Genomic DNA, 23,538 nt, shown 5'->3' on the forward strand with positions numbered 1-23,538 from the left:
CTGTTGCAGAGGAGTGTAAAAGCACTATTGTCGCCTGGATCAGCTCATTCATATTTTAATATTAGAGTAATTGCTGGTATTTTACATACAACAGCATTAATGTTACATTGAGCCACTGTTGCCAGTGAGATCAGCTGTTGATGGGCAACTTTGAATGCTAAGCAGCTCATCTGTGGCCAGATCAGGGCTGCCGCTGCAGACGTAGTGGAGCAGCTGATTCAAGATGAACCTGCTGCTCTTCAGTTGTAGTGTACACTTTTTCTAGCGTGTCAAGCAGACAATTTGCTAGACAGCTTAGTAAGTAAGTACCCTACTTTTTATTGAGAAATTCAATAAAGAAAGTTAAATTACAATTTGTTAAGAACATCAAGTGAATAAGATAATAGGAATAAGGGCAGGACCTTAAAATACATAACATATAATAAAACATATAATAAAAAAACAACTCTAACAATATAGACATCAAGACTTCTAGAGAGGTCTAGTATTAGAGTAATACAGTATATATTTTCTGACTATGCAAAGTCAGAAAAGATTTTGTAAAGATGAAGGTCTCCCTATAATTATATTATTTTAAAGAAATAAAGATAAATAAAAATCCCAGTGTTGTGCACTAATACAGAGTTAGGAGGTACAAACAAAATAATTCCATAATTTCATTTTGAATTTCATAGTTTAATAGCATTACCTTTTAGTAACCTTTCTTCTAGTGACACATTTCTAGCAGCTTTTTTCATGTGCAGATCCATTACTGTTGCTGTGTTGCAATAAAATATTTGTGTGATAAACATCTTTTAGGAAGTAAACTTGAGTCTGCCTGTTTTCTGCTCTACATTAGAACAAGTGGCTACACAGGTTCCATATACTAGTAGACCGGCAATGTAATGCAGCAAAGTCTGTAAACAGTTTCTAAGGTTTAACTACTTAAAGACCACGGGCTTAACCACCCTGGCGTTCTATTTATTGCGCCAGGGTGGGGGCGCAACAGTTTTTTTTTTTTTAAATTAAAATCATGTAGCTAGCCTAGCGCTAGCTACATGATGCACCCCTCCCTGCGGCGTCCGCCCGTACCGCTCGATCGCCGCCTGCACAAACCCATGTAAGGAAATCCCGTTCTGAACAGGATTTCCTTTAGGGCTTCCTCCTCGCCATGACGAGGATCGCGATGACGTCATCAACGTCATCAACGTCGTGACGTCAGACGGAGTCCCGATCCACCCCTCAGCGCTGCCTGGCCAGGCTGCGCAGGGGTCTTTGGGGGGGCTGTTACGCGACGGGTATCGGCGCATCGGCGGCGAGCGGCGGCGATTGTCCACAACACGCAGCAAGCAAAGTACTTGCTGAGTGTTTCAACAAAAAAAATTTATGAAAATCGGCCCAGCGGGCCCTGAGCTGCGCCCTCCGGCGGTCATGGATGAGCTGAGCTCGTCCATACCGCCAAGGAGGTTAAACCCCCTAGTGACCAGGCCATTTTTTACAAATTAGAAATTAGGGCACTGCAGCTTTAAGGGCTCACTGCAGGGCTGTACAACTCAACACACAAGTGATCCCCCCTTTTCTGCCCACCAACAGAGCTTTCTGTTGGTGGGCTGTGATCGCTCCCCCAATGTTTATTTATTTACAATTTTTTTTGTTTATTTTTACAATACATATTTTTTTAATGGCATGACATCAATGACATCTACAGTATAATATATAATTTCAGCTATATAGATCAAGGTGTTCCACTGCTCTTATCCATATAGATCTATTTTGCACTCAGGATCAGCTGACCAATGTCAAATGATTTTTGGGATTGCATTTCAAGCAGAATCAATCAAAATCTTTCTACCATCTGGTTAACATCAAAATGAAATCAGCTTGCTTTTAGTTTGAAATCAGCTTGCTATTCAATTTCATCATGTTGTTATCAGTGTGAGATCAGTTTGTCATTGTAAACCAAAAGATGGGATGTTAAATATCAGAATATCAGTAAGATATTGGTAACCCATGTGCATTAGCACTACATTGATCAGTATAGCCAGCTCTTGCTCCAATTACACAACTGAGACAGTGCATAGGGGCATAACAAACAATAGCCCAGCAACCTCTGCAATTGTTGCTGCTGCACTACCCCATCCCAGGGCCCCCTCCTGCTCGGATTTGAATATTAGCACATTGAAACGTGGTACTTTACCATGCTTCCATAGGAGGGTTATGTCCATGCTCCTCTCCTCACTGCAGTCCAACACCATACAGCCTCATGGCAGTTGGAAACTAGAGATGGCCCGAATGGTTCGCATGCCAACTTGTTTGCGCACACAACACGGGTTCGCGTTCGAATCGCAAACTTTATCCGAGTTTGACCCACTCCCTATACTACACCATTGGGCTAAACTTTGATCTTCTACATCACAGTCAGCAGACACATGGCAGCCAATCAGGCTGCACTCCCTCCTGCAGCCCCCCCCTCCCTTATATAAGGCAGCAGCGTTGGCCATTTTCTCACTCTGTGTGCTGCTGTATTAGTGAGAGAAGGGAGAGACATTGGACAGATAGGGAAAGTGGTAGTTGAGAGGAATGTTAGCTTGCTCCTTGCTGATATTTGTTGATGAAAAGCACCCCAAAACGGCTCTTTTGAGAGCTAATGTTCTTGTGATGTGTTTTTTTTTTGTTTGGCCCACTGACACTGCATATATAGCCCTGTATGTCGCAGCTGGCCCTTGCTAATTGTTATACTGTGCCAGGCCCAGCACATTCAGTGCCTAGTGTGACTGCTGCACATTGTATTATAATACCAGTCACTGCATACCTTTCACTGCATCTGTGTGACAGCACGCTGTTTTATATGCCAGTCCGTGCATACCTTTTCACTGCACCTGTGTGACCACACGCTGTTTTATATACCAGTCACTGCATACCTTTCACTGCATCTGTGTTACCACACGCTGTTTTATATACCAGCAGTCAGTGCATCCATTTTCACTGCACCTGTGTGACTGCACATTGTTATACCAGCAGTCACTGCAACCTTTTCACTACACCTGTGTGACTGCACATTGTTATGCCAGCATTCACTGCATACCTTTCACTGCACATGTGTGACTGCACATTGTTATACCAGCAGTCACTGCAACCTTTTCATTGCACCTGTGTGACTGCACATTGTTATACCAGCAGTCACTGCATACCTTTCACTGCACCTGTGTGACTGCACATTGTTATACCAGCAGTCACTGCAACCTTTTTACTGCACCTGTGTGACTGCACATTGTTATACCAGCAGTCAGTGCATCCATTTTCACTGCACCTGTGTGACTGCTGCACGTTGTATTATAATACCAGTGTAATGAATGGTGTCAGCACACAGAGAGTATCTGATTATTGATGATCTGCAGAATCACCAACAATACAGATGTACACCTGATTATTAGTGATCTGCAGAATCACCAATAATACAAGTATGGCTAACCTCTGGACACCTTATAAAGTCTAAGTGTTTGGGTGCAAGCGCAACTTTAATAATTTGAAGAAACCTCACCAGAGGGGCTGGTGAGGTACTACCAGTACACGAAGCGGCACTAGCGTACAGGCTCCAGCAAGCTGGAGAAACGCTAGTGAAGATGCTGAATCTCCCGAGGAGCGGGTGATTCAGAATATACTGCAGGCAAATGAACACCCGAGGGGCGGGTAAGTCAGACTGTACTGCAGCCTACGAGATACAGTAATACTAAAATGACAGATGCCTAGTGAGCAGGTAATTAAGGCTGAACTATAGCCTAGCAGAGTTGCTTTAACCAGCGGAGCTGGCGCAGTAAACACCTCACCAGTGGCGAGGGCCCACTGGCGAGTAGAATGGTCAGGCAGGCAAGGGTCGGTAACAGAGAGGTACGTATCGGTACAGAATCGTAAGACAAGAGAGAAAACGGTAATCAGGCAGAGGTTCAGCAAGAGGAAGGTACGTATCGGTACAGAATCGTGAGACAAGAGAGTAAACGGTAATCAGGTAGAGGTTCAGCAACAGGTAGGCAGATAGGCGAAAAGTACAGGATCAGAAGGCAGGATCAGAGTCAGAGGTAATAGCTAAGAGTCATACACAGGAGATCAATACAGTAAACAATATCCTAGTCTGGGTGTGAACTCCTTGGCATCAACACCCGGGAACTAGTCTACAATAAACAAATAGCAAGAGAGCAATATCCTAGACTAGGTGTGAAATCCTTAGCATCAACACCAGGGAACTAGCCCAAGGTCTGAGCGCTAACACGCAAGTATTCACGACAACAGACAATCCTATAATGAAACCCGGAGACTTATGAAGCAGAGGAGACCCCACTGGCACGCCCCTCCGAATCAGCCAATCCTGGGCGCCGTGGGACTCCTCTGACGTCAGCCGACCGACAGGTCAGCTGACTGGCTTCCTCCTCGCATAAAGGTCCCGTCTGTGCGCGTGCCGGCGCGCTATGGCGACCCCCTGCCCGGAAAAACGTTCCGTCCTCAGCGTCCTGGACGCCAAGGGTACGGATGGCCGCATGGAGGCAGCTGCGGTGGCGGTGCTGTTCGCCGCAGCTGCCTCGTTTCTCACAACCAGTCACTGCATACCTTTCACTGCATCCGTGTGACTAACTATTTTATATACCAGTCAGTGCATACCTTTCATTGCATCTGTGAATGCACATTGTATTATACCAGCAGTCAGTGCATACCTTTCACCGCACCTGTGTGACTGCACATTATATTATACCAGCAGTCAGCCAGGCCAAAATTATTTTTCTAAAAAGGAGATACCCAAACTGTACCGTGATGTTGAAAGGCAAGTGGTGTCAACTCTGGCACACAGCGTTGGGTCAAGGGTCCATCTGACCACAGATGTCTGGTCTGCAAAGCACGGTCAGGGCAGGTACATTACTTATACAGCACATTGGGTCCTTCCTTGGATGTGTGGTCCTAGCCGTTTCTCAGGCTCCCACTCTGGACTGGAATCGAACCCTGATTCCCTGGGCATTACCCATGGTCACCATGGTGAAAAAGTACCAAAGAGAGTTGATCACACAGTTGAATGAATGGCAGACTTGCCCTCCATAACAAATTCCCGTTAAAGCATTTCAAGTGTACTCACCACTAGTATACAGGGCCTCGAAAGAGTCCTGTATTGTTATTTTTCATCACTACCTACCCGAGTCGGGACTTGCGTGCTGTGCCTGCTGCCTTCCTTGGATGTGTGGTGGTAGCCGTTTCTCAGGCTCCCACTCCAGACCGGAATCGAACCCTGATTCCCCGGCCGTACCCGGGGAATCAGTCAGTCCCCACACAGCATCTCTGCCTGCCGGCCGCTGCTGCCTGCATCAAGAGTCAGTCCGCACACAACATCTCTGCCTGCAGGCTGCTTGACTGCCTTCTCTGCCACCACCAACAGGGTCCAGGACTCCAGGTGGATTCCCAAACAAAAAGAATAATAATTTTTCTGGTGCGTGTACATGCCTGGAAGTTCGCGTTCGAGGTTCGTGAACCTAAAATCGAAGGTTCGAGCCATCTCTATTGGACACTGCACAGCCTCATGTCTCTTTATGGCTCACAGGCATGTTACATGGACACAAAGGTCAACTACTACTGCTATCTGGGTGAAGGGGGTGCACGAGGAGCACAAAGGCTACCTAGTACTGCTATCTGGGTGAAAGGGGGTGCACCAAGAGCACAAAGGCTACCCAGTACTGCTATCTGGGTGAAAGGGGGTGCACCAAGAGCGCAAAGGCTACCCAGTACTGCTATCTGGGTGAAAGGGGGTGCACCAAGAGCACAAAGGCGACCCAGTATTGCTATCTGGGTAAAAGGGGGTGCACGAGGAGCACAAAGGCCACCCAGTACTGCTATCTGGGTGAAGGGGGTGCACAAAGGCTACCCAGTACTGCTATCTGGGTGAAAGGGGGTACACCAAGAGCACAAAAGCTACCCATTATTGCTATCTGAGTGAAATGGGGTGCACCAAGAGCACAAAGGCTACCCAGTACTGCTATCTGGGTGAAAGAGGGTGCACTAAGAGCACAAAGGCTACCCAGTACTGCTATCTGGGTGAAAGGGGATGCACCAAGAGCACAAAAGCTACCCATTATTGCTATCTGAGTGAAATGGGGTGCACCAAGAGCACAAAGGCTACCCAGTACTGCTATCTGGGTGAAGGGGGTGCTGCAAGAGCACAAAGACTACCCAGTACTGCTATCTAGGTGAGCAGGGGGTCCTGGGGGGCTCGTTTTTTTCTAGTTACCTTCCTGACAGGTTGAAATGCTATAGCATATAATCATTGCAAATTGTTTACAAACAAAAATTCAAGATTTTTAAAATTGCAATAAAGCCTGCAGAAGGAATCAGTATTACTTTTTTTAAAGTCTTTTTTACATTTCTATTCTCATCTCCTAGGTCTTGTGATTATTTATTTGCCATTTCTTCCTCAACCTGACAGCTAGTCAAGTTACAACACCATTGTTAACCCAGCAGTTATGTACCTGCAGAGTTGCAGAGACTCCAGTTTCTCAACAGTGTGGGAGGCTCAAAGACTTTAGTGCACTTCATTTTATAGTCCAGAAACCCTGCAATTAATAACAATATAATAATATCTGCAAACTGCTATGGAAATAGATTTTGCTTTGGACTGTGACTGGTTCCTACAGGAATGTCGTTTTGATGGAACAGGTTAGGTTACCTCCTAGTGTGTTATCTCCTATGTGTGTGGTATGTTTCCATAAAGCATTTATATAATTATCACCAGAGCAAGGTTCAGTGGAAAAAGCTGCAATAAATGATGAAGGGGTAGGGAATTCTGGAACACCGGAGAAGACTGGGGACCCTCCCAAACAAAAGCTGAGGTGATGTAGTGGTAGTATAGCGCACAGTGGAGTAGGGATCGCCATAGCAACTGCTATGGGGCCCAATAGCCAAAGGGGGCTAGTAGTCTTGCCTGGAATTAAGGGGATCCACTGCAGGCCCCATGAAGAACTGCAGCCAGACCCCTGAATTGCAGAGTATGGGCAGCGGAGCGCTGGAGGGGAGTGACATACAGTGGTGTGAAAAACTATTTGCCCCCTTCCTGATTTCTTATTCTTTTGCATGTTTGTCACACTTAAATGTTTCTGCTCATCAAAAACCGTTAACTATTAGTCAAAGATAACATAATTTAACACAAAATGCAGTTTTAAACGATGGTTTTTATTATTTAGTGAGAAAAAAAGCTCAAAACCTACATGGCCCTGTGTGAAAAAGAAATTGCCCCCTGAACCTAATAACTGGTTGGGCCTCCCTTAGCAGCAATAACTGCAATCAAGCGTTTGCAATAACTTGCAACGAGTCTTTTACAGCGCTCTGGAGGAATTTTGGCCCACTCATCTTTGCAGAATTGTTGTAATTCAGCTTTATGTGAGGGTTTTCTAGCATGAACCGCCATTTTAAGGTCATGCCACAACATCTCAATAGGATTCAGGTCAGGACTTTGACTAGGCCACTCCAAAGTCTTCATTTTGTTTTTCTTCAGTCATTCAGAGGTGGATTTGCTGGTGTGTTTTGGGTCATTGTCCTGCTGCAGCACCCAAGATCGCTTCAGCTTGAGTTGACGAACAGATGGCCGGACATTCTCCTTCAGGATTTTTTGGTAGACAGTAGAATTCATGGTTGCATCTATCACAGCAAGCCTTCCAGGTCCTGAAGCAGCAAAACAACCCCAGACCATCACACTATCACCACCATATTTTACTGTTGGTATGATGTTCTTTTGCTGAAATGCTGTGTTACTGCTACGCCAGATGTAACGGGACACGCACCTTCCAAAAGGTTCAACTTTTGTCTCGTTGGTCCACAAGGTATTTTCCCCAAAGTCTTGGCAATCATTGAGATGTTTTTTAGCAAAATTGAGACTAGCCCTAATGTTCTTTTTACTTAAAAGTGGTTTGCGTTTTGGATATCTGCCATGCAGACAATTTTTGCCCAGTCTCTTTCTTATGGTGGAGTCGTGAACACTGACCTTAATTGAGGCAAGTGAGGCCTGCAGTTCTTTAGATGTTGTCCTGGGGTCTTGTGTGGTCTCTCGGATGAGTTTTCCCTGTGCTCTTGGGGTAATTTTGGTCGGCCGGCCACTCCTGGGAAGGTTCATCACTGTTCCATGTTTTTGCCATTTGTCGATAATGGCTCTCACTGTGGTTCGCTGGAGTCCCAAAGCTTTAGAAATGGCTTTATAACCTTTACCAGACTGATAGTTCTCAATTACAGTACTTTTGTTCTCATTTGTTCCTGGATTTCTTTGCATCTTGGCATGATGTCTAGATTTTGAGGTGCTTTTGGTCTACTTTTGTGTGTCAGATAGCTCCTATTTAAGAAATTTCTTGATTGAAACAGGTCTGGCAGTAATCAGGCCTGGGGGTAACTACAGAAATTGAACTCATGTGTGATAAACCACAGTTAAGTTATTTTTTACCAAGGGGGGCAATTTCTTTTTCACACAGGGCCATGCAGATTTGGAGTTTTTTTCTCACTAAATAATAAAAACCATCATTTAAAACTGCATTTTGTGTTCAATTATATTATCTTTGACTAATAGTTAACGGTTTTTGATGAGCAGAAACATTTAAATGTGACAAACATGCAAAAGAATAAGAAATCAGGAAGGGGGCAAATAGTTTTTCACACCACTGTACCTCTTTGGACTCCACCGATGAACTATGTTCCTCATACTATTCTTGTATCCATGACAAATCACCCTCTCTCATCACATGGGTTACATGATGAGAGAGGGCACTGTAATCATAGAGACTCGGATGCATGAGGAAGGTAGATCATCAGTGGAGCCCAGAGAGGTATATTGCTTACTTCCAGCACTCTGTTCTCTACTCTGCGTATGGGAAGAGGGGATACCTATACTTTAAAGGGGGCTAATCTGACTACCTATACATTAGGGGGAGAAAATCTGGCTACCTACTCTTGGGGGGGGGGGGGGGGGGTACGCTGGCATCCTATACTTGGGGAGCTAATCTGGCAACCTATACTGGGGGTGACTTAATACTGGGGGGCTACCTGCGGCACAAAGGTACCTTATCATTTTTGTGGGTCTTCAATCAAAATTGTGCTATTGGGCCTCATTATTTCTAGCTATGCCCTGATAGGGCAATAGAAATATATTTGAACCGTGTTTTCTTTATCAGATAGTATCTAGTTACATAAGGGCTGGTTCACACGGATGGTTCTGCGATGTTAAATGACGGGCTTTGGCGGTCGTAGTTTAACACTGTCTATTCAGATGAATGGACAGCCATCAGTACGGTCGCTTACTGGCGTTTCCGCAAATACTGCGCTTTGATCCTGATTTTTGCCATCATCTGCCCGGCACTTAGCCAATGTTAGCTCCAGGATCATTTACCACCACGCTTCCGTGTCCCTCTGTGGGGATGAAAAACACCACACGCTGGGAAGAGCCGCCGAAAGCCGACAAATGCTTTTCTGCAGACTTGCAGAAAAGCATTTGAAACATGACAACAGGCTGCCACCCTTATGCAGACGTCCATCTGAACCAGCCCTTATGCAGGTGGCAATTGAGAAGAGGTAACAACAAAAACAGATTTGGCAAATTATACATACACGTCAAAGTACCTTTTCAAGAATTTCAGAAACCACGCTGCCAGAACCCCACCTCACAAAGCAGATAGATAGCAGTGTAATGTGAACAAAAATGCAAATACTGTACCTTACTTTACCATAGTAATCAAAGAATTCACATGGCGGAGCTGCGAACGGCGTGTATGAACACAGAGGCGAGCGGTGGGAGGCAAGAGTGGGATTGAGGACACCATCCGGCCATACTGGGGGGCCGTGCGGGGGAGAGCCCGTGGGAAAAACTCTATGCGCTGCCTAAACCCAGGAGCTTGTAAGTGCACATCTGGAATAAAAGTTTTAGATTACTTACAGTGTTGCGCTATGAGCATTATGTCTTTTATTTGAGGAAAATTTTAAAGTGGAACTATCCAGGATACTGTTCATTATTGGTGGCTGCAGCAAAGGTGGAGCAGTTCATATAGGCGAGGGGAGCCTCTGAATGCCCCATATGAGCATTAGACAATTGTGAATAGTGGTCCAACTAAATTGGTGAGTTGCTCTCCATTAGGTGCTGGTGGTGGGAGTGACACACAATGGAAGCATAGATGGCGTGACAATAGCCATTGTGTCACCGACCTCGCAATGGGATGTATACAATAAGCTGTGTTAAGCAGAATTACGTGCATAAAGGTATACTGCACGATGAGTAGAGTGTAATGCATTACATGTAATGTTTTGCATTCTGTTCTACTCATCATGCTGTAGACTTTATGCACGTAATGCTGCTTAACACAGTTTATTGCATACACTCCCATAGACCAAGTCAGCAAAGCGGATGAACACAAAAAAGCATTATACTCTCCCAAAAGACAAAAAAGTTGGAATAAAGGTGCATACACACGTTCAACTTTACGCCTGATTGTCGTTTAAACTGGTCGTTTGAACAACTTGAAGTTCAAACAACAAGTCATTCAGACATCATGTACACAAGTTGTTTGATATGTTTATTTACCTAATTTACAAGTCATTTAACCAACTTGATAATAGGCAATGGAATGGATAGAACAATGGACTAGATTAACCACTTGCCGACCAGGAGTGATTTGCCTGATCTGTGCTGCGTGGGCTCTCCAGCCCGCAGCACAGATCAGTATTATGCCAGGGCGATCAGACTTCCCCCCTTTTTTCCCCACTAGGGGGATGTCCTGCCGGGGGGGTCTGATCGCCGCCATCTGCGTTTTGCGGGGGGGCTCCTCAAAGCCCCCCTCCGCAGCTATTTCCGCCCTCTGCCTCCTTACCTCCCTCCCTCCCTCTCTCCGTAATGCGCAGGACGGAGTTCCGTCCTGCGCATTAAAGGATAGGCTTCCGCCTATCAGATGCCGGCGATCCCCGGCCAATCAGAGGCCGGGGATCGCCGATCTGCCCTACGGCGCTGCTGCGCAGCAGCGCCGTATGATGTAAACAGCGGGGATTTCTTCCCCGCGTGTTTACATTTTGCCGGCGAGCCGCGATCGGCGGCTCTCCGGCTGTTCACGGAGACACCCTCCGTGAACTGACATGGAAAGGCCCCATGGTAACCCGCAGACGACCAGTTTACGCCGATCGGCGTTAGCTGGTCGTCAAGAGGTTAAATGACTGGTCCAACTAATAGACATTCAAACAACAAGTCATTTGATCAGTCATTTAACACATAAAGCAGTTTGTACACATGTACGGACCTAACTGTACTTTGAACGACAGTTAGTCCAATGGATCCACAGAGTGGATTGGTTAAAACTGCTGCTCTCAGTCTAATGATCGAACGTACACACGTCCAACTGTCATTCAAACGACCGGTTTGAAGGACAAGTCGTTCTGAAAAATCTGACGTGTGTAAGTTGCTCCTGATTAACTTAACTTGGATTTTTCGCTTCTTATTTTTAGCACCTTTTGTTTCTTGAATGCTAAAAGGATTTACATAGATAAGGTTAAAAACACATAAGGCAAGGTAATTTATGAAAAAAGTGTTGTGCATCAGTCCCATAGGCTGAGTTTCCACTGTGTCCATTCATTTGCGTGTTTCTGCACATAAATACTCATAAAAATTTGCACTGACAGCCCATTGAAAGGCAGTGGGCTGTTTGTATCTAAATGCATTTTGACAGCATGTCACTTTTTTTTCTAAGATACAACATGCTTCTGTCCATTGATGAAAGTGTGTGGCTACACAATGCAAATAAAGGCTTGCGTTATCTGGGAAAGTGCGCATGAAAAAGCGAACTCGAACAATGCAAGCGCTAATGGAAAACCAGCCAAAGTGCTTAGCGTTGTGGCATTGTAGAGAAGGAGCTGGAGGAATGTGTCTGCTGTTCTCACTCTTTCTTGTTTATTTTTCCTACAACCCAAGGAGGCAAAAGAGAACTGAATGTTCCTGTGCCATATAAATGACTAAAATTAACTTATTTCTATCATTTGGTATTTAAACAGCACCAACATCTTCTGCAGCGATGTACAGAGTATATAATCTTGTCACTTAACTGTCCCTCAGACCCCTTTCCCACTGGCGTGTTGCATTACCCTGTTTTGCCGCAGGGTAACTACACCAGTGAAAGTCTATGGGGTATTTCATACCTGGCGCAGCGCAATGCGATCTGCTGGAAGAGCCCGATTTAATGCAAAAGCGCAAAGTCATGTAAATTTATGGCGATTCGGGTTTTTCAAATATTTCTGTGCTCATGTTGTGGCGCGCAAGTGCGTGAGCATATTTTTTCAATACTGCACAATTCAAACTTCCGCGCAATTCAAATTTTGGCCACAGGAAGTGAGCCATAGAGAGCCTCACTTCCTGCTTGGTTTGCAACCAGAAGGGAGATTACCATGCATTACCGCGTTAATCCCTGAAGGCTATGTTTGCCGGTTAGCAGTGTGAAACTGGCCTCAGAAGATCTCACAATCTAATCCCTACCATAGTCATGTGTCCATCATATATAATAGCAAATATATCGGTGCCAAGAAAAAATAGAACCGCCACCAAGAAGAACAATGTCCAAAAGTTCAGAAGTCAGGCATACATCAAAAGTCAGCGCAGGTTTAAATTCTTCACCACAATACATCAAATGCTCAGAGGTAGGTATCCGCCAAACATCAAAACAAGAAAAGGCTTACCAGCTCCCAACAACCCACATTATAAGGTTGTAAAATGGCTCAGGTCACAGATAACGTCCAGGGAACATCAGACGTCGTGAAGATCCAGTGGACATCCGTATGGAGGTAAAGTTTCAGGAATTTACATATCTAAGCGTAACCCGTTTATTTCGATAAAATTTCTTTAAAAGGCAGTAGATATAAAAACAATACCTCACATACGGGGCCCATAAACTGGGAACCCCGGAATATTAGCGCGCATGTAATCGTCAATCAGGGCCGGGCCGAGGCATAGGCTGGAGAGGCTCCAGCCTCAGGGCGCAGTGTAGGAGGGGGCGCACAATTCATTCAGCTGTCATTCCTAATTGTGTTTGAAGCAGAAATAAATAAGAAAAGGGGATACATAGCAGTGACTGCAAGCCAGATAACTAGATATTAAGGTGTTGGGGGGTAGGAGGCCCTGTGGCGCCTCTTAGTCTAACAGCAATCAGTGTGTGATGGCTGGGGTGGCAGGGATGGAGGGGCGCACTTTGGTGTCTCAGCCTTGGGTGCTGGAGGACCTTGTCCCGCCTCTGTCGTCAATCATAGATCAGTAGACTGGTGCCGCCTGTTACCTTTCCGACCGGTTTCGCAGTCTTGCGTCATCAGGGGAGGAAAAAAAATAAATAAACAGGCTATGCTTAGATATTGCTGTTTTTGTTTTCCTATGTAAATTCCGGAAACTTTACCTCCATACGGATGTCCACTGGATCTTCACGACGTCTGATGTTCCCTGGACGTTATCTGTGACCTGAGCCATTTTACAACCTTATAATGTGGGTTACTGGGAGCTGGTAATCCTTTTCTTGTTTTGATGTTTGGCGGATACCTACCTCTGAGCATTTGATGAATTGTGGTGAAGAATTTATCATTCCCTACATACAATGACTTTTTAAACCTGCGCTGACTTTTGATGTATGTGTCCATCATAGTCAAGGTCTGATTTTAAGGGGAGGCCAATTAACTTATCTGTATGTTTTTGGGATGTGGGAGGAAACCAGAGTGCTCGGAGGAAACCCACGTGGACACAGGGAGAACATACAAACTCTGATAGTGCCCTGGCTGGGACCCAGTGCTGCAAGGTGAGAGAGCTATCTACTATGGCACCGTGCTGCCCCCACTAGACTTTCACCACTTACCACATGTGTATTGCTCATTGTATTCTGACTGTCCTGTTTTTGGTTGTATTATATGTTGGAAATAAAAAGGATGCCAAGTCTAGCTGGCCAAATACTTGCATCCACAGAGTTGTTACCTCTTCTGCAGGTTTCACAGGCGTCTCTATTATTTTCAAAGTTTTCTGCAGTGGTATAATTGTGCTTTATGTATTATTAAAATGTTATTGCAGAATGTGGCAAGTTCAGACATAATTCATCCAGTGCGCTCTTTTCTTTAAGACCGATTCCGTTGTTAGCAGTAAATCTGACCATATAATTTAGGGATTTACAATGAACACAAATTCATCCTTTTCATGCATGTACAAATTGCATATTGGAAATGAAAGGTGTTATTTACCTAATGACAGCTTAGCCTGAGCAGCGCTAACCTCTTCTTGGCAGCTAATCAAGACTGAAGATGTGCTATATTTACTTCATGAGTACAATGCAGGTCTGACCATGTTCTGAAACATGGTTATATTTATCTGATAAGCTACTAATGAAATGGCTTAAAATAATTAGCTATTCCAATTTAGATTTTGACAATGGATTGCGACCTCTATTATAGTTTTATAATAAGAATGTTATGAATTAAGAAAAAAAAGAGTAAAAACTAAAGCAAGAAAAGTTGTCTTCTAAAGTACAATGCAAATGCACAGATACTGTGCATCTCGGAGCTTGTTCACAGGTATACACCAGGTCGCCCCCTCCGTTCCTCCAATGACCTTCGCCTCACCACCCCACGCATTTCACACTCCCATGCCCGCCTGCAGGATTTCTCAAGAGCTGCCCCCACACTCTGGAATGCCCTTCTACCACCCATCAGACTTGCTCCCTCTTTCAACACATTCAAGCAAGCCCTCAAAACCCACCTCTTTATGATGGCCTACCCACCTCCTACCACACAGTAACTCTCTAAGGAATATTTAACAGCCCCACCTAGTGTTTCCACCCCTCCCTTTAGATTGTAAGCCTCTGGCAGGGACCTCCACTCCCTAGTGTAATCTACAGGATCATGTGCTCCTGTCCTATGACAGCCTGTACTTGTATTACTGGGCCTACCTAACCAGCCCATATTGCATGATCATGTATTTTGTACAATTTGCATGTATAACTTTGTTGTATGTGTATAACCCTATGTATGTCATCCTTCTATCATTGTATATATTTATTGTCCAGCGCTGCGTAATATGTTGGCGATTTATAAATACAATAAATAATAATAATAATAATGTTTTGTTTGGCCGAATTGACGACTTATCCTGTTGCCAATGAAATACTATCCCCACTCCCTCCCTCCCCCCCCCCCTTTCCCCCCCTGAGTCATAGCAAGGGAGAAGTAGGAGGGAGAAGTAGTTTGGGGTCCAGCGATCACCGGATCCCCAGATTACTTTAGGTAAGCTTAGGTAAGCAAGCAAGCTTAGGTAAGCAAGCAAGCTTAGGTAAGCATCAGACTTAGGTAAGCAGGGGCGTAACTAGAAATCACTGGGCCCCCTGCAAATCTTTGGATGAATCCCTCTCGCTTTCTGCACAGGTAAACTGAGAACCTACAGTATGTTATTCAATTGGCTAGTGCACACTGGAATGCGTTTTCCCCATGCATATAAAAACAGACAGCAGTGAAGCACTGCAGGCATTTTCTCTATCAATTATATTAGCTTCTGTGATAAAATGTGCATGTTTTCACACATACAGACACACATGGTGTACAGTAAACACATACAGAAAATCGACAGACGAGTGTGCTCCCAGCCTCAGCTTGTTACTATCACTCTGTCCACCTGGCTCTGCAGAATTTTCCAGCATCACTACTGTACACAGCAGGGGTAGGGATAGGGAGGTTGGAGGCTGGGCACTGTACAGAAGAGCCTGCTGCACACTGAACAGGGACTGTCTACAAAAACTTTGTATGATTCAATATCAGTGGCTGAGCAGATGCAGTCATTAGATCAATTGTGCAGAGAGCAGAAAGTTATTTATCTCCTTGCCCTTAGTTGTTAGTCTCTTAGGATGGGGCCACTTGTGGCTTCTGGGCCCCCCATGCAGCAGCATCCCTTGCAGGGTCTATTGTTGTGCCCCTGTAGGTAAGCATGATGAATTGACATAAGTAACTCAGTCCCCCTGGTTCCCCTCAACACTCCTTGAAAAATGTGACTTGGGCGAAACTCAAACTTTCAAACAATAAGAGGCAGGCTTGATGTGATGTTACCTCCTATCACCCTCCCATTACCTCTCCTCTTCTCCTCCTGCAGTTTCTCCCCTTCAGAGAAGGAAATGGAAGGGTGATGGGAGGGGACATAACAGCAAGCCTCCATCTTCTTTTCTGAAAATTTGACTTTAGCCGAAAGTAACATTTTTCAAGGAGTGATTACAGGGACTGAGGGAACAAGGAGAGAAACGCACAACACACAGAGATACGTGGACCCAGCATGAAACTACCTCTGTGCTTGTCTTAGGTAGCTTTGCCTCAGGTCTGGCATCCTTTGAGGTGAGCCATGTGTTGCTACAGTAGTACATTGGGCCAGATTTATCCAAGCATTACTAACAGTTTTTTCCTCTTAAAGGAGTTATCAGGCAAACATATAGCGATTTCAATTGCCTACTTGCCGCTGTTCCTCAGTAATAAATGAGCTATATATAATTTATTTATTTATTTTTTGCTCAAAAGTCTTCACCGGCTCCGCAATTCGGGCCGTTAGTATTTCCTGCCTCGGAAGTGATTCAGCCTTTTCATTAGTCATATGGGGCTTGATTCACAAAGCGGTGCTAACTGTTAGCACGCCTGTGAAAACCCCCTTAGCACGTCTAAACAAGCTTATCGCGCATAAAACTTTACGCGCGCAAAACTTTATGTGCGTAAAACTTTACGCGCGTACTTCACAGAGCGCAGGGCGCTCCGCGCAAAGTGCCCATTAAAGCCTATGGGACTTAGCGCGCGTAAAACTTTGTGCGTGCAAAGTTAGCGCGCGATCTGATTGAGAAATCCGGTGCTAACCTACTTAGCACCCTGGTTAGCGTGTCTAAAGACTTTAGACGTGCTAAGTAGGTTAGCACCGCTTTGTGAATCAAGCCTATATAGTGTAGTGGGGGTGTCTCAGCACCTTGCAGGGAAAAAAATATAGGAGACAAATACGGGAGCCCAATAGTGTAGTATATTAGTATGCAATTGAAAAAAGGAATTTCAATAACTTACTACTCACAAAAGGAGGTTGCAAGGGCAACCAACCGTAGGAAGCAGGTGGAGACCATAAACCCGACTCCACTCGGGGTAGTCCCAGCCGGGACATGGATGTGGTCGCTCTCCTTGAAAAAGTAGGGACAGGTGTCCACTGTGGGGCACCCACAGGTGGTCTGTCACCACCCCTCAAACACAGATTGTTTGGGGGTATAGCTATGCACAATTGAAGGTAAAGAGGCGCCCTGGTTGAAATGAAAGCATCTAAAAACAGCCTAAAATCGAGGAAATAATATGAGGTGGCTTACCTCAATAACGAAATCCTTGTATATGACAAAAGATTTTTATTTAGCACAGGCAACGCGTTTCGCGGGTCCAAGCCCGCTTCATCAGGCCAATAAAAGAGCCAAATGAACAAGTCGATATGGCACCCTTTGCCATATCGACTTGTTCATTTGGCACTTTTATTGGATTTTAGGCTGTTTTTACATGCTTTTATTTCAACCAGGGTGCCTCTTTACCTTCAATTTTTCATTAGCCAAACTTCCCCTTTCCTTTATTTGGAAAGCAGGGGGAAGTTGGCCCGCAATGCGTGCTTCCGTACTTTGAGGTACGGCTACGCACGGGTACTAGAGTGCTGGAGGAGGGTTTGAGCTTGCCTTGGTCACTTGCAAGCCAAACCCTCCGCTTGAGCCACTGCCCACAAAACACTCCCACGCCCTTCAGCCCACTCCCTTCAGCCTCCGCCTAACCTCGTGCGCTCCCAGCACAGTTCATCCATGCATGAGACGTGCAGGCAGGCTGAAGGGAGTGGGCTGAAGGCAGTGGTTTTGGGCAGCGGCTAAAGTGGAGGGTCTGCCTTGCGCTTGACGAAGCAAGCCCAATCCCTCCGGCGGCTCCAGTATACGTGCGCAGCCGTACGTGAACATACGGATGCACGGATTGGGAGCTCACTGCGCTAGCATCCCGCAGCTAGAAAAGAAGTATTACGCCTGCGTTGTCAAAGGAGTTCCGGGTCGCTGGGGAGCCCGACCTCGAGGTAGGGTCCCCAACCAGAGCATACTACGGCAAATGGATGCATTTGTAAAGGGAACGGAGGACGCGAACCAGCAGAAAAAAAGGTTAGTTACATGCAGGCATGCGTGTTTTACATAAGTCGCTTTCCCTGATGACTCCTTTAATCAGTTCTAACCAGCAGGGGGAACTGTTCTGCATGATAAAAAGAAACTTCTTAAATTCTATTTCATAGTGACAGTTTAGCATGAATTTCTAGAGCTGCACTACAGTTAAGAAAGGCACAAATCCATTCCTAAACTGTCTCAGATTAAGAAGTGCTTAATCACTTGCCGACCGCGTCATGCCAATGGGCGTGACCGCGGTGGCAGCCCCAGAACCGCCTAACGCCGATCAGCATAAAGTCCTTGTGCAGTGGTTTGCAGGGGATTGCGCCTGCCAATGCGCTTGCATCCCCGCTTGGATGATGGAGCTCCGTTCCGCCATCAGTCTTCCAGAGGCAATCGCCGCTAGGAGACTGTTAGACGTGAAACCGCCATCTACTTGCTAGGTACAGCGCTGCAATCTATGGCAGCGCTGTACTGGGGACAGCCGTGTAACACAGCTGTCTTCCTGGGACACAGGAGAGCGATCAGCTCTCATAGGCTAAAGCCTATGACAGCCGATCGCCGCTATTGGCTGGCTGGGGGAGGGAGGGTTTTTGGAAAAATAAAAAATAAAATAAGGAAATACATTTATAAAATAATACAACAAATATTTATAAAAAAATAAATAAACATCCTGGCAGGGATCGGACCCCACCAACAGAAATCTCTGTTCTGGGAAAAAAAAGGGGGGAGAATCACTTTTGTGCTGAGTTGTGTGGCCCTGCAGTGAGGCCTTAAAGCTGCAGTGGCCTATTTGTTGAAAAATGGCCTGTTCTTTAGGGGGTTTAACACTGCAGTCCTCAAGTGGTTTATAGCACTACTACAGGTTGTGCAGTGCAGGCTAGACATGATTTGTAAAGTGCTCCTCCCCCCTGCTGAATCCTGTGGAGCTGTCTTCCAGTGCTGGGCATTGATGCAATACATCAGGTGTATTGGTTACCTCAGCAACAGCAATTTCCCTCACACACTGCACTGTCTTAGAAACCTCCCTAAAGGTGGCCACACACCATACAATTTTTAAATATCTATTGAATTCAAGAATTGCAATAAATTTTTCTGACTGCTTGTAACATTTCAAAAACCTGACCAATGTACCATACACATGTTCAATTTTTCACCAATAATGAAAAAAAAAGTGATTGAAAACTTAGAAAATTGCTTGGGTGTGTATATTAAGGTACTTATCCGTTAGCCGGGCGCATCCGGCAGGTGGCGCTAAATACTTTTCCCCCTCCAGGCCGCCATGGATAGTAGGGAAAGATGTAACTCTGGTGGAGTTTTGTCGCCACCTGCTGGATGCGCCCGGCTAACGGATAAGTACCTATATTAATAAATTGACAATCTACCACACACCATTTAATTTTCATGAAAATTGATCAGAAAAATTCACCACTCCCAATCGACTTCAATCAAATTAAAACAGGAAATCCGATCGGATTCAATCGGAAATCTGATCAATTTTATCAAATTGCCGTAAAATCAGATAATTTATTGTATCGTGTGTGGCCACCTTACCTCCTCCTATTACTAGCAGTTTAAGAAGGAATCTGCACTATTTAGTGATTTCTTAACATGCCTGAGACAGTTCTGCACGGATTTCTAAAAACCTACTAATATTTTGTCTCAAACACTCTTGATAAATGTCCCCCACTGTATCTGATATAAACATATGATTTCTTACAGTGTCTCCAAAAGAGAAATTAGTGCTCATGGTTCATGTAATTATGACAATGTATTTTGAATATGGTTGCCTTTATCCTATATTGTCTAACATGACCCTCTTGTGCTCAAATTTCCTACTCTTCCCAATTTAAAATCTAGGGATGGGACGACGAATCCGGCGAATCCACGAATCCCTCGAATATTGGGAAATATTCGAGATTCGTGGATTCGAATCCCAACGCCATTTTTCACTTTCCGAATCCGCCGAATCCCGACGCTGCATCGCCGCGCATCTGCCGCTCCCCCCCCCCCCCCCGCTCGCACTCGTCCTCCCCCGACCTCCTCCGACCCCCCCGCGCCTCCTCCGCTCGCCCCCCCCGCATAGTTAGCATCAACTCACCTGAGCGGAGCGCAGAGCGGCAGACCTCTCGCTGACTTCCTGGTTCCCCCTAGTGACCGGCTCTTACAATGACGTCATCAGTAAAAGCCGGTCCGGCCACTAGAGGGAACAGGGAAGTAACGAAGAGGTCTGCCGCTCTGCGCTCCACGGGAAAGGTGAGTAGATACTTATGCAGGGGTGAGTGGAGGAGGCACGGGGGATGGAGGAGGCCGTGGGGGGGTTGGCGGTGAGCGGAGGAGGCATGGGGGACGGAGGAGGCCGGGGGGGGTGTTGGCTGGCCGTGAGCGGAGGAGGCATGGGGGGGCTACCTACATGAAGGCCCCCATATCTACCTACCTACCTAAAGGCCCCTATACCTACCTACCTAAAGGCCCGTATACCTACCTACCCATCTACCTACCTACAGGCCCCTATACCTACCTACCCACCTACCTACCTAAAGGCCCTTATACCTACCTACCCATCTACCTACCTACAGGCCCCTATACCTACCCATCTACCTACCTGCAGGCCCCTATACCTGCCTACCTACCTAAAGGCCCGTATACCTACCTACCCATCTACCTACCTACAGGCCCCTATACCTACCCACCTACCTACCTGCAGGCCCCTATACCTACCTACCTAAAGGCCCCTATACCTACCTACCTAAAGGCCCCTATACCTACCTACCCACCTAAAGGCCCCTATACCTACCTACCTAAAGGCCCCTATACCTACCTACCTACCTACCTACATACCTACCTATACTTAAGGCCCTATACCCTGCTACCTATACTGAAGGTCCCTTTACCTACCTACCTAAAGGCCCCTATACCTACCTACCTACCTACCTACCTAAAGGCCCCTATACCTACCTACCTAAAGGCCCCTATACCTACCTACCCACCTACCTACCTAAAGGCCCCTATACCTACCTACCCACCTACCTACCTAAAGGCCCCTATACCTACCTACCTACCTACCTAAAGGCCCCTATACCTACCTACCTACATACCTACCTATACTTAAAGAAAACCTGTACTGAAAATGAATAGTCAAAATAGCCATACACAAGTCATACTTGCCTCCCATGTAGTCTACTCCTCAGTCTCTTTCTCCTCTCTTGCGTCCTGTTTGTCCTCTGTGATCCAGGGAATTCTCCGTCCTCCATTTTGAAAATGGCCATTACCCCACAACAGCTTTCTGATCAGCACACTGTTAAACTGTAACATTGCCCACTTGAGCCATAGGGAAACATGGACACATCAGTTCTCCTCTCAGCTGTAACTGACAGCAACTGATATATAACTGACAGCAACTGATATATTTCAGTTCTGACAAAATGTTGTCAGAACTGGAAGGGATCATTGTCAGAAGAAAATGGTGAGCTTCTGAGAGGAACTGATGGCAAGGTAACGATGTAATGTTCATTTGAAGTTACCTCATGTGTTTATTTTAAATAATTTTACTCAGTACAGGTTCTCTTTAAGGCCCTATACCCTGCTACCTATACTGAAGGTCCCTTTACCTACCTACCTAAAGGCACCTATACCTACCTACCTACCTACCTAAAGGCCCCTATACCTACCTACCTACCTACATACCTACCTATACTTAAGGCCCTATACACTATACACCTATACTGAAGGTCCCTATACCTACCTACCTACCTACCTACCTACCTATACTGAAGGCACATGTACCTTACTACCTATACTGAAGGCCCCTATACCTAGCTACCTACCTAAACTGAAGGCCCCTATACCTAGTTACCTACCAATACTGAAGGCCCATATACCCTGCTACCTAAACTGAAGGCCCATAGACCCTGCTACCTAAACTGAAGGCCCATATACCCTCCTACCTAAACTGAAGGCCCATATACCCTGCTACCTAAACTGAAGGCCCATATACCCTGCTACCTAAACTGAAGGCCCATATACCCTGCTACCTATACTGAAGGCCCATACACCCTGCTACCTATACTGAAGGCCCATATACCCTGCTACCTATACTGAAGGCCCATATACCCTGCTACCTATACTGAAGGCCCATATACCCTGCTACCTATACTGAAGGCCCATATACCCTGCTACCTATACTGAAGGCCCATATACCCTGCTACCTATACTTAGGGCCCTATACCTTGCTACCTATACTGAAGGCCCCTATACCTTGCTACCTATACTGAAAGCTACCCATATTGAAGGCACCCATACCTAGCTAGCTATACTGAAGGCACCTTTACCTTGCTACCTATGCCTGGGTACCTATACTGCGGACAACTATACCACGGATCGCACAATTCTTATGTGCAGGATTCGTTAGATTCGGGATTCGAAAGGTTCGAGATATTCGAGAACCTTTTTAGATTCGGATCCGGATTTGGATTCGAAGAAATTGTGGATTCATCCCATCCCTATTAAAATCACATGGCTGTCAGTCGGACTTTTTCGGCATAGATTGAGGAAGCTCAGGTGATTTCAGTCTGGAAAAGTATGGGAAGTTGAGGAAAAGAATATTGTAAATCTACTTGAGTAGATCATGTTTGTGAGTATGTTATCCATCCATTACAAAAAGATGAGGACCCCAAATGAACCCAACTCAGTCATCATCATTACATCTAGAAGCCTAGAGATAACTTAGGCCTGATTTATGAACACTACAGAAATCTATGATCAGAGAAAAAAATAACCAGATAAAAACAGGCCACACATGTCCCAGCTCAAGTGCATGCACTTATCCATAATGATGAATGAGCAGCTTGCTATACGATTCTTGGCTATCATAATACTGTTGGCAATGGAAGCAGTAATTGCCATCTCTGCAAACTGTCAGCACTACACCAGGCAACTGGTATTGATTAAAAGGGAATATATATGGCAGCCTCCATAACATTCTCACTTCAGATGTCCTTTAACCACTTGAGGACCACAGTGTTAAACCCCCCCCCCCCCCCCCCCCCTCCACCCATAAAGACCGGGCAGTTTTTATTAAAATTGGCCACTGCAGCTTTAAGGCCAAGCTGCAGGACTGTATAACTCAGCACACAAGTGATTCCTCCCCCCTTTTCTCCCCACCAACAGAGCTCTCTGTTGGCGGGGTCTGATCGACCCCCCCCCGTTTATTTTTTTTTAAATAAATATTTTTTTGTATTTTTTTTTAATATTTATTCTCCTTTTCTTTTTTTTTCAAAATCCCCTCCCTCCCCCAGCTGGCCAATCACGGCGATCGGCTGTCATAGGCTTCTGCCTATGAGAGCCGATCGCTCTCTTGTCCCCCAGGGGGACA

The sequence above is a fragment of the Hyperolius riggenbachi genome, chromosome 4 (assembly GCF_040937935.1).
Source record: "Hyperolius riggenbachi isolate aHypRig1 chromosome 4, aHypRig1.pri, whole genome shotgun sequence".
Lineage (NCBI taxonomy): Eukaryota > Metazoa > Chordata > Amphibia > Anura > Hyperoliidae > Hyperolius > Hyperolius riggenbachi.